Here is a 13,572-nt window from a genome sequence, read left to right on the forward strand (position 1 = left end):
ATACTTTCAGGACAATAGTTAATGAGAGAAACCACAGAGGATAGTGGAAATGCCAACATAATGAAGATAAATATTTTTGCAATTTTCTAAAATGGGAAATAAGGGGATTGTAAAACTACATATCAGTTAGCCAAAATGCTTGACATGGGTTTTCGGCAAAATTCTAAAACAGATTTTGTAGCAGCTGGTTTGTGAGCATTTAACAAATATGATGTTGATCACTCGGCACCAGCATGAATTCATGTGGTGCAAATCATACCAAAGTGGTTGTCTTTCCATTATCGTTGTGGCTATTAAGTCAGTAGAGTAGTGGGGTATAGACCTAATAATATTCTGAATCCAGCAAAGAATTTTGCAAAAGATTTATATCAAAATTTTATGTGTGATTTTTTAAAATGGTGCTGGCATGGAATTATTATTACATGGGATATTTTGTCAGTGAATAACTCTAGCTAATTCTTGGTGTAAATGGCTGTAATAGTTCTCAACATATATTGTATATCAGAAACATTGGTGGAATTTTTTTAAAGACGTGTGCTTAAATCTAGGCCTTATCCTAGATATCATGATTTAGTAAGTCTAGTTATACCTAGGTTATTTAAAATAATAACTTATAAAATAATGTAATACAATTGTTTTTTCCAACTTAACCTAATAAATTAATATTATTTATAATCATTTAGTTTTTGGACTTTATTTTTCATAACTGACTTTATTGTATAAAATATTACATGAGGCTTTATATTGGTGCCTTTTCATCTATAATTCAAAGCATGCAATGGTGTATTTCCATTTTTATATGAAACTTCATTTCACACTTTAAAAAATATTTCAGCACAATATATAGAATAACTCTTTAAAACATACGTAATATCATATGATGAGTCTTCTCTAAAACCTTCAAAGACTTCACTTTTCATTTGGAGTAATTACTTAACCAACAAGGTTGAATATAGTTGATCTCCCCATTACCTCTTTGACCTCACTGCCTCACTTTCTTTTTCTTTTTTTTTTTTTTAATTTTTTATTACTGTTATACTTTAAGTTCTAGGGTACATGTGCATAACGTGCAGGTTTGTTACATATGTATACTTGTGCCATGTTGCTGTGCTGCACCCATCAACTCGTCAGCACCCATCAACTCGTCATTTACATCAGGTATAACTCCCAATGCAATCCCTCCCCACTCCCCCCTCCCCATGATAGGCCCCGGTGTGTGATGTTCCCCTTCTCAAGTCCAAGTGATCTCATTGTTCAGTTTCCACCTATGAGTGAGAACATGCGGTGTTTGGTTTTCTGTTCTTGTGATAGTTTGCTAAGAATGATGGTTTCCAGCTGCATCCATGTCCCTACAAAGGACACAAACTCATCCTTTTTTATGGCTGCATAGTATTCCATGGTGTATATGTGCCACATTTTCTTAATCCAGTCTGTCACTGATGGACATTTGGGTTGATTCCAAGTCTTTGCTATTGTGAATAGTGCTGCAATAAACATACGTGTGCATGTGTCTTTATAGCAGCATGATTTATAATCCTTTGGGTATATACCCAGTAATGGGATGGCTGGGTCATATGGTACATCTAGTTCTAGATCCTTGAGGAATCGCCATACTGTTTTCCATAATGGTTGAACTAGTTTACAATCCCACCAACAGTGTAAAAGTGTTCCTATTTCTCCACATCCTCTCCAGCACCTGTTGTTTCCTGACTTTTTAATGATCGCCATTCTAACTGGTGTGAGATGGTATCTCATTGTGGTTTTGATTTGCATTTCTCTGATGGCCAGTGATGAAGAGCATTTTTTCATGTGTCTGTTGGCTGTATGAATGTCTTCTTTTGAGAAATGTCTGTTCATATCCTTTGCCCACTTTTTGATGGGGTTGTTTGTTTTTTTCTTGTAAATTTGTTTGAGTTCTTTGTAGGTTCTGGATATTAGCCCTTTGTCAGATGAGTAGATTGCAAAAATTTTCTCCCATTCTGTAGGTTTCCTGTTCACTCTGATGGTAGTTTCTTTTGCAGTGCAGAAGCTTTTTAGTTTAATTAGATCCCATTTGTCAATTTTGGCTTTTGCTGCCGTTGCTTTTGGTGTTTTAGACATGAAGTCTTTGCCCATGCCTATGTCCTGAATGGTACTACCTAGGTTTTCCTCTAGGGTTTTTATGGTATTAGGTCTAACATTTAAGTCTCTAATCCATCTTGAATTAATTTTCGTATAAGGAGTAAGGAAAGGATCCAGTTTCAGCTTTCTACTTATGGCTAGCCAATTTTCCCAGCACCATTTATTAAATAGGGAATCCTTTCCCCATTTCTTGTTTTTCTCAGGTTTGTCAAAGATCAGATGGCTGTAGATGTGTGGTATTATTTCTGAGGACTCTGTTCTTCCTCATTCATTTTATTTTAGCCATACAGGCCTGTATGTTGTTCTCCAAACAAGCCAGCAATGCTATAACCTCAGTACCTTTGCATTTCCTGTCTCTCTTCCCCAGATTTCTACACGGAGTGCTTCATCTGTTATTTATTTAACTAATTTTCTGCCTCCTGCACAGAGATTTCTGTTTATTTTATTCATTGTTATATCCCCAGAGACTTCATAGTGCCTGGCATATACTAGGTGAAACATACAATGAGTGAATATATAAATAACTAAGTTTTCTCTGCCTTTATACATTCTAAAATATAATCATTGTTTACACTTAAAACCAAAATGGAATATTGATTATAAGTTTTTGTTTCAGGACTATATAAGACTACCATTATAATTCATTTTGCCTTCCTCATAAAACATATTTAATGATAATAAAGTTAACATTAGTGATACAAATACTTACAAAGACAACATATCTTAGTCATTTTATCACTTTACCTAAAATTCTGCCATTTTCTTTTCTAATTTACCTGTATCTTTACTATGTTTGAAAGCATATTAACCCAAATTTACTTGATGATTTCTGAAAAAAAAGTTACATTTGCCTCTTCCATGTCACACAGTTGTCAGTAATATTTAACATTTTAAAGAGTGTCCAAAATCCATTCTCTATTTTCAACAAATGATTAGATTTCACATACAAAAAAATAAATCTGGACCTATGCTTATCATTATGTAAACATTTTAATTCAAATTGGATTACAAACTTAAATGTAATCAATAAAACTATAAAATTCTTAGAAGAAAGCATGAAATATATTTTAATGACCCTTCACTGGGCAATAAAAACTCTAAAAATAAAAGAAAATTATAAAGAAATAGAATTTCATCAAAATTTTTAAAAACATGCTTCAAAGGACACCAATAATAAATGAAAAAGAGCTCACACAATGAGATAAAATGTTTGCCAACCATCTATCTGATGAGGGACTTGCATTCACTGTATATTAGAAATGTACACATATACATATACATAACTCAACCAAGAAAATAAAAAATAACCCAACTCAAAATTCAGCAAAAAGAGCTAAAGGGACATCTATCAAAGAAGAGAATCAAAGACAAACAAAGAAGACATGAAATGATGCTCAAAATCTTTAGTTATTAATAAGGGGAATGCAAATCAAAATCACAATGTGATATCACTTCACACTCAACAGGATGAATAAAAAGGACACACAATAATAAATATTGTCAAGGATATAGAGAAAATGGGACACTTACACACATACTTCTAATAGGATTGTAAAGTGGTACAGCTGCTTTGTAAAACATTTCGGCCTTTCCTCAAAATGAGAAACATAGAGTTGCCATATGACCAAATAATTCCATGCCTAGGCACATGTTGCAAGGTAATGAAAACGCACTTCCACTTAAAAATTTGCACACAAATATTAGTGCCATTTATTAATAATAAAAAGGTGGAAAGTACCCAAATGTCTATCAACTGAGGGATTGATAAATGAAAATGGCATATCCATTTAATGGAATATAATTTGCAATACATATAATGAAGTGCTGACATATGTTACAACATGAATGTAACTTAAATATTATAATGACTGAAAGAATCTAGTCACAAAAGTCCACACTTTGTATGGTTTCATTTATATTTCCCAAATAGGCAAAGTCATGGAAACAAAATGTAGACTGGTAGTTAACAGGGAATGAGGGAAAGTGGCAAATGGGGAGTGATTGCTAATATGTATGAGATTTCTCTTTCGGGTGAAGAAAATCTTTTAAAATTAAATAATAGTAAAGATTGCACAACTTTGTGAGTCTATTTTCAAAAACACTAAATTGTACACTTTCTTTTTTTTTTGAGTCAGGGTCTCACTTTGTTGTCCAGGCTGGTCTTGAACTCCTGACTTCAAGTGATCCTCTCATCTCGGCCTCCCAAAGTGCTGGGATTACAGGTAGGAGCCACTGCACCTGGCCACAACTGTACACTTTATAAGGAAGAATTTTATGGCATATGATTTATATAGCAATAAAGCTGTTAAAATATTCAATATACAACACTGTGATGGCCTAACGCTCTAGTTAGATGATTAACATGCTTAAAACTTTTCAAGAAGCTTTCACTTATTTAAATTTTGACAGAATTTCCTTGTAAAACTGACTATGAGAGATCACTTTCTTTTTATTGCTAATAGAATTTTGGTGGCTTTTACTTTCTCTCCCCACTTCTCAGGAGTCTGAATCTTACCATACAGTTGTGAAGAATTCTATATGTAAACACTATACTTTGCCCTTACAAAGTTACGCACCAAACATACCTGAATCAGTCTAGGTGGGTACCCAACCTAAAGGTTGAAAAATTTGTATTCTGGCTGCACAATTCTGCTGTTCATCAGAGAGTCACTTAGTGTAATCCATCATCTATTTTTTCGGAAGGATTTGAATATATGACAAGTTTGGCTGAAGATGTGAGAAATGGAATAAAATAAGCATGATGCTTGAAGCAGTAGAAATATGGAAAAGCAGAAGCTGTAATGTGGCAAATATTGAGTTGTGTTTAATAATGCACTATGAATAATATGGATATAGAAAGAATCATAGATGGAAAATCTAAATCATGAACCTGGAAAAATCTAGAATAACTAATAGATTGTCTAAAATAATACCCAGTAGTTCAACAAGAGCTAATTTTGTGTTCTAAAAGGCAAAAATCAATGCTGCCTTCTTCATGAAGCCTACGTAGATGATTTCTCTTTCCTCTCTCACGAATCCATAAATTAAATCTCATAACCTTAAATAATTTAGCATATGTTTTACATAAAAAGATGTAGAAAAATATACCTTATTTTTATTATCATTGCCTTTTTTCTTTTAACTGTAAATAAATAACAAAATTATTTTATATATTAATAAAATAAGATACATTCCCCCAAAATAGCTTTGAAAATATATCATTTTATTAACTTCAAAAATGCCATATAGACTATTTTTAAAGCTTCTTATCCTTTGGATTTTTTCTGAGCTTACTGAAATCCTGAGCCTTCATTTTAACTTTATTTTCTCTTTTTTTAAAGATGTCTTTCAACATTATTAAAATTTCTGGCTACTCTAATAATAATTAATTATATTAAAAACATATTTTTCATAATTATATTAAAACATCATTAATAATCATATTTAAACCATTCTTATCTAAGACAGTTTCTATTTTCAATTTATGAGGGCTTTTAGTCAAATGTATTTTCTGTTATGATGACACAATTTATTTAACTGCCATTATCTTTTAACACGAACATTTAAAACAGAAAAATGTACATTTCTTCTTTCATTATGGCTTTTCTCCCACAAATTCACATGGTATCTTAAATCTTACGGGGAACTAAGAATACTTAATTTTTGTTTTTGTAATATTAGGTCAATATCAAATGGTTATAGTTTAGTTTGTGTTTGTGTATTTCTCCTTCGACTCTGGTTTACTGTAGATATGCAGTACATTGTTGGTCTGATCCTTGATTTTCCATGACTTTCTACATTTTTAAATGCCTGAATGTGAAACACTTTTTTCAAATAAAATCTTACCTGGGCTGGGGCACAGTGGCTGACGCCTATAATCCCAACACTTTGGTAGACCCAGCGGGAGGATCATTTGAGCCCAGGAGCTGCAGATCAGCCTAGGCAACACAGAGACTTCATCTCTAACAACAGATACAAAAAATAGCCAGGTGTGGTGGCTTGTGCCTATAGGCCCAGCTCCCAGGAAGGCTGAGGTGAGAGGACTGCCTGAGCCCAGCAGTTCCAGGCTGCAGTGAGCCAAGGTCACACCACTGCACTCCAGCCTAAGTGACAGAGGGAGACCCCGTCTCACACAAAAAAAAAAAAAAAAAAAAAAAAAAAAAAATTGCCAGGAAGACCAATATGTTATAATATGTTATGAATTAATACTTAATTGTTCTTTAAGTTCTATCCACTCAGACTGTGTTTCTTTCCTTTCCACAGTTGTTCCTTGGCACTTTAGAATTCCTTATAAAACAAATTGAAAATTATAGTTTTAGAATAACTTTTAAATCATTCCATTTTACCACAGAACTGCAGCTCTCGAACTCCTGTGCTCGTGCTTCTCCTCAGCCCTGGATTATCTGGAAATGTCTACAGATAATTTTAATTGCTATAATGGCATGAGGTGTTCTTGTATGTAGAATGTGGAGGTTAGAGATACAGTTACACATCCTATGGTGTATAGGACAGCACCCCACTGCAATAATTATCTGGTGCCAAATGTCAAAAGTACTGCTGTTGAGAAATGTTGTGAAGATTTACTCTGAATAAGTATTCATTCTACCAATAATATTCATACTCTTGTTGGTGATGATGCTTTGTTATGACCACATCGTGAATGCAAAATTATAAATCAATATGAGAAACTGTTTCCATAAGTTTACATGTTACTCTTTCCGACTTCCAACAATAAGCAAGTACAACCATAAGCAAGTACATCCTTAACCCATATCTGCCAAGCAAAACTATCTGGAGGTGAAAAACTAAAAAGTGGGTCAAGTCTCAAACAAATCATGTTTACTTTTACCCTGAAACCTGCTCGTAACACACTTTTTTTTGTTGTTGCAACACAGTAATTACCACCAACAATCAACCAGTTGTTTAGACCAAAATTTTGGTCATCATTTATCTTTGAGTGCTTTCTTTCTCTCACATGGTACATCTCATCTAATAACAAACTCTATTTTATGTGTGTGTGTGCATGTGTGTATGGTTTGCATGCATACACACAAACAGAATGGTTAGAAGTGATCAGCTTTCTGTGTAAAATATATATTTATATTTACAATCAAACTTTACCACTTTTACTCATTTCCAGTCTTACCATCCTAGAACAAGCCATCTGGATTATAACAGCAGCTTCCAAGTTGGAGAAATAATTTCTGTACTGATTCTTTTGACACTCTCTTCCCACTCAAGTGACTTTGTCATACATTAGTTCAAATGACACTTTAAGATTGAAATAAGACATGTTTTCCTTTCCAAAATCCCTTCAGTATATTCTCATCACAGACTACATAAAAGACAAAGATAACACCTTACCAAAGATGATGTACAGATGGCAAATAAGCATATAAAAAGATGTTCAACATTATGTGTCAATTGAGAAATGCAAATCAAAACCACAATGGATTTTACTTCACCTATATAAGAACGGCAAAATTCAAAACACTGCCAAGAGAAAATGTTAGTAAGGATGTAGAGAAACAGGAAATCTTAGTTTCGGTGGGAATGACAAATTGTACAGCCATGTTCAGAAACAGTTGGTAGTTTCTTACAAATTTAAACATACTCACCATACAATCCAGAAATCACACTCCTTGGCATTTATGCAAATTAGTTGAAACTTATGTCCACACACAAAAAAAACATGCACATAAATGGTTTTTAGCAGCTTTATTTATAAAACTTTTGAAAGCTGGAAGCATCCAAGATACCCTTCAATAAGTGACTAGATGAATGAACTGTGATACATGCAGACAATGGAATATTATTTAGTTCTAAAAAGAAATGAGTTCTCAGGTCAAGAGAACACATAGACAAACCTTAAACATATTTGTAAGTGAAAGAATCCAATATGAAAGGGCGACGTTACATTACAGGTTGAGTATCCCTCATCTCAATGCTTGGAACCAGAAATATTTTAGATTTCAGATATTTTTGGATTTGGGAATATTTTCATATACATAGTGAGCTATCTTAGAGAAGGGACTCACTTCTAAACACATTTAGTTATGTTTCCTATACACCTTACACCTAGATGCTGAAAGTAATTTTATTCAATATTTTAAATTATTTCGTACGTGAAACAAAGTGTGTGTTAAGTGCTTACGTGTGGAAGTTTCCACTTGTAGTGCCGCGTCAGCTCTCAAAAAGTTTCAGATTTGGAAGCCTTTTGGTTTTAGAGATGCTCCATTTGTAGTCTGCTAGGGCTGCCACAACAGAATACCACCAACTGGCCGGCTTAAATAACAAGTTTGTTTCACAGCTCTGGAGGCTGCAAGTCCACGGTGTTGGCAGGTTTAGTTACTCCTGAGGCCCCTCCTTGAATTGCAGATGGTACCTTCTCAATTTGTCCTCAGCCTTTTCTCTGTGTGTGCACATCCCTGGTGTATCTTTCTCGTCTTCTAAGCCCACCAGTCGTATTGAATTAGGTCCCCACACTTCTAACTCCATTGAAGCCCAGTTACCTACTTACAGTACCTGCTTCCAAATACAGTCAGATTGGGGGTTAGGGCTCCAATGTTCGAATTTTAGCAAGACACAGTTTAATCCATTAAATCTACATACCGTATAATTCCAACTGTATGGACTTCTGGAAAAGGCAAAACTTTGGAGACAGCAAACAGGTCAGTGTTCTCCAGGTGTTAGGAAGGAAAGAAGGATGAACATTGGAGCCCAGAGACTTTTTAGGACAGTAAAACAACTGTTTATGATACCGTAATTGTGAGTACATGTCATTATACATTTGTTCAAACCCCTGAATAAACAACAGCAAAAGTGATCTCTTTTGTAAACTACGAACTTTGAGTGATAGGTGATGTGTCACTACATGTCAATTGATTGTGACAAATATATCACTCTGATGCAGGATGTTGACAGTATGGAATTCTGTGGGTGCAGGGAGACGGGACATATATGGGACTCCATACTTTCTACCCGGTTTTCCTGTGAACCTAAAACTGCTCTAAAAAATAAAGTCCACTAAAACAAACCAACCAACCAACAAAAAAGCTACTCTATTAGTTTCCTAAGTTTGCTTTAACAGGATACCACAAATTGGGTGACCTAAAATAAGAGAAATTTAGTGTCTCATGGGTCTGGTCTAGATGCTAGAAATCTGCAATCGAGGTGTCAGTAGGTCCATGTTTCCTCAGAAACCTATAGGGGAACTCCCCTGCCTTTTTTCCCCCCATAACTAGCTTCTGCTTGTGTGCTGGTAATATCGTGTGTTTCTTGGTTTGCAGCTGCGCAATTCCAAACTGCCACCATTGATGCATGGTTCTCCTGTGTGTGTCTCGGTGTCTTCTCACGGCCATCTTCTCATAAGGACAGCAGTCATAGTGGGGTAGGAGTTGTCCTACTCTGGTATGACCAATCTTAACCAATTCTGTTGCAACGCCTCTATTTACAAGTAAGATCACGTTCTTGAGTACTTCAGCATATTTTTTGGGGGGTTTGGGAAGAGGTCACATTTCAATCCATAGCAGTTAGTGTGACTACATGATTGTTAATGTTCTGGTCTCTGATTTTTTTGGTGTGGGGGGAATTCAGTTGCTGCCTCTCTGTGCCTCCATCATTGCTCTACAGCTGCAGGCGCTGTTATTCACAGGTTTGCGCCTTTGCATTTCCGGTCTCCTCTGCTTAGAATACTCTACATTGGAGATAGTTATGCCCCTCACTTCTTCATTTTATTCAGATCTTAACTCAGATTTAATCGCCTGAAAAACCTCTGTCCAACCTGCTGCCATATCGTCCTTCATTTCCCATCATAACACTTGTTGTTATTTGATACTTGTTTCTTATTTACTATACATCGCCTTTCAAGAATGCAGGATAACATTGTACTTCCAATACCTGGAATGGCTTAGCAGAGGGTGTGCACACATAACGATATATTGTGAATGAGTTAACGGTAAAATTTGATGAGATAATTTAGATTGGTTACTGGCTCAAGCATTGTAACCTCCAGCACATGTGGTCCTCCAAAAAGACTGAAAGTGTCCAGTCCCTGAACTCACATCTGGGACACTCTCTGTATCTTCCTGAATTGCCAAATGGGTTTTCTTTTTCTCATTACATTGAAGTTGCATCTTTTGCAAGGTCTGATTTCTGAAATTAAAGATTAAAAAAAATTTTTTTTACATTATCAATGTTACCTTCAAAAATCCCCTTAAGTCCTCCCAAAAGAATAATTTTAGAGTATAAGAACTTGAATAATAAAATGTATGTATGAACCTAAAATATATACTGTGTTTTATGGCATAGAGTGTTCATGTTTAACATGTAATTTTACAGCATCTATAATTACATAAATAAAAGAAAAAATACTTTGTACAATTTAAACTGTATAAGTTAAATGAGACTAGACGTGACTACTGCTCCTGACAAGACTTCATGGCATTACCAGTGGGAGAGGTAACATCAGTCTGTCATAGCTGTATGCTTGTGTTATTTCCCTGTGCCTAGTTATTGTTCTTCTCAATGCTATACTCTGCTGAAGTGAGAGCAAGATTCTACACCTCCCAAGGTTAAACTTATTATTATTATATTTTTTGTTAAACTTATTTTATTAAACTATAAACAAACTTGTGCTCTTCGTTTTTTATAATTTCCCTAGCCAAATAACCAGCGCAATTTACCAGCACTTTCATTTACTAGTCCCTTTGAATTGTAGCACTTTCTTGGTGTTCAGTAACTGTTCCTTTGCAGAGCCACCACAGGAAGAACACGCATGCCATTCTGAGGTTATCTTTGCTGATAACCAACTGATGCTGCTAAATAGGGCTGGGGGCAAACTGCCTCTTACCTCTCAGGAAAAGTTGCTTTTCCATTGAATATACTTGCCCTTAAGGTAAAGAAATATGTTTGTCCATCTTTTACTATACAGTGACAGCTGTATGCCCTGTCAATGAAATTGATTTCTGTAACTCTTCTGTTAGAATCATAGGATTACTTTAATATCGTCCAGATGCAAATAACGTATTTCACTAACCACATTCTTCTGAACAAACTGTGCAATAAATCTAGACTTTTGAATAAGGCATTGCAGAGTTTGTTCAGGAGAATGTGGTAACTGAAAGAAGTTATATGCATCTGGATGACGTTAAAGTCATCCTTCTAGTGTCTAGTGGCACAAAAGGGTCACAATAGTAGTTAACGATAATTTATTGTATATTTTAAATAGCTAAAAGAGCGGAGTTGTAATGTTCCTAACACAAAGAAATAATAAGGCTTGAGGTGACAGATACCCCAGTTACACAGATTTGATCATTACATATTGTATGCTTATATTAAAATATCATATATACCTCATAAATATGTACAACTATTATGTAACCATAATAATTAAAAATTAAAAAACAAAAGTATACTGTATATTCCTCATTTATTATCATAGCTATAAATCACTTTCTCAATGTTATTCTTGCACTTCATTTCTCCTTTGTGTCTGATTTATCAAGACATATGACTTAATTGTGGTCCACAGCTCATTCTTTGAAATTGACCCTCTTTTGTTTCCCTCTTGACGTGACCTTGGTCTCCTTTAGCAATGAACCTAGTTAACCCCACTGGCTGTATAACCTCCAGCTGTCATGTGCGAACACCCCTCTCATTTTTGAAACTCTTCTCAGCATTTTCATGTGTAGCTTGAAGTACTATTGTTTTCAAGAGTTAGAACTGAGCAGGCATCATTGGTATTGTGTTTCACATATTGTTCACACAGAAGAGCCCGTCCTTTTCCCTCCTCCTAGCCAACTACATATTCTTGTGATGCCCTGCACAAACAAGACAGCACCAACTACAGGCCATGTGCAACTACTTGTTTCCTCAACAGTAAGGGGTTTTACCTCATCTGTCCATATGATCACAACATCCTCTTGTGACTAGACCTACGCATTTATGAAACAGCTGCACTTCTTTAAAAACTAAGGCTTTGAAATAGGACAACTGTACAATCTGAAAAAAAAACTATGACTATGTCTATTTTAGCAGACTTCTCTAATGAATGAAACAAATATGCCAAAATAAGTCAACTGTACCTAAAGCCATACTGCTTTTCTTATATCTGATTTTAAGTTTCTTGAAAGTGGCTCGAGTTGGATAACTTCCTGTATTTTCAATTCCCAGGTAAGAAATTAATGATCGTTTCAGTGATATTCCCAGTGGAACCAAAGCAATGGCATTAGGAAAAAAAAAAAATGAACTTGATCTGTTTGTTATTATTCCTTAGTGTATATGTAATATCAATGGAGACTCGAATTTTTTAGCATTCTATGTCTGATGAGTTATTTTTCTATAAAAAGAGCTACTGGAAAAAGTTTGGTTAATGGAGAAAGTTATACATAATATTTAACAAACAACAAATTGTGGTCTATTTAGATGAAGTCTCTTAAGTTTGAGCATATTTCAATAATTGATTAGAAGATAATAAAATACATATGCACATCTGTAAAAACTTAGAAAATCTGAATCTAACACTGGTCCAGCTAAATACATTTTTAACATAGTGACTATCTCTTATATTCTGATTTGGTAGAAAAAGAGCCTAACTGAGTCTTTCATCATTCTGTTTCAAATTTATATGATTAGTAGCTAACAGAGACCAGAGAAATTGCTCCATGAGTTTGTACAGAATCAATATATAATATTTAAACTGCATAACTATTATATATAAAATCAATATATAATATTAAAAAATAAAGTTATGTTTAATAACTTTAACTTATTATTACTATATTCAAATTCTCTGTACAAAGATCTTAGCAATTTTCTAGTTTTCACAACAAATACATCAAATTCCTTTTCTGGCTTTCAAATGTTTGTTTGTTTCCATTTATTTGCCTCTCAGCAACATACTCAAGATTTCTTACTCTTTTTAAAATAATTTTAAAATTCTGCTCTAAATAAATAAGAATCCTCTTTGTTTCTGACAACTGTCTTTTTCACTCTGAATTGCTTGCCATTTTCCTCCTCATTTGGGGTGGATTCGGTTTGCCTATCCACCTGTCAACATCTACACCATTCTTCTAGGTCCAGCTAGATCTTGATTCCTCCTGTAATGCCTTTCATGACGGCCGAGTCTCTCGTGGATTTCTTTCTCCTCTGTTCTTCTCCTGTGTGTACATTTGGCATCACACTATTTAGTACTTCATAATATACTATCCCATATACTATTTACTGTCTCAATCGTTTCACTGCTTCTTGGCTTGCTGCTCAGGAGACTTCCTGAAATAAGTTTATTTTATTTATTACTTTTTCATTCATATGTCTTTTTCACCACATCTAGCAGAGTTCTGAGTACATAGCAAGAGTTCAGCAGATATTTATTAATATTTTGAAATACAACAAGGTTAACATTTGATTCTATATTGTGTATGTCTCATGATGTGACACAGCAGAAAGAAC

The sequence above is a fragment of the Theropithecus gelada genome, chromosome 2 (assembly GCF_003255815.1).
Source record: "Theropithecus gelada isolate Dixy chromosome 2, Tgel_1.0, whole genome shotgun sequence".
NCBI lineage: Eukaryota > Metazoa > Chordata > Mammalia > Primates > Cercopithecidae > Theropithecus > Theropithecus gelada.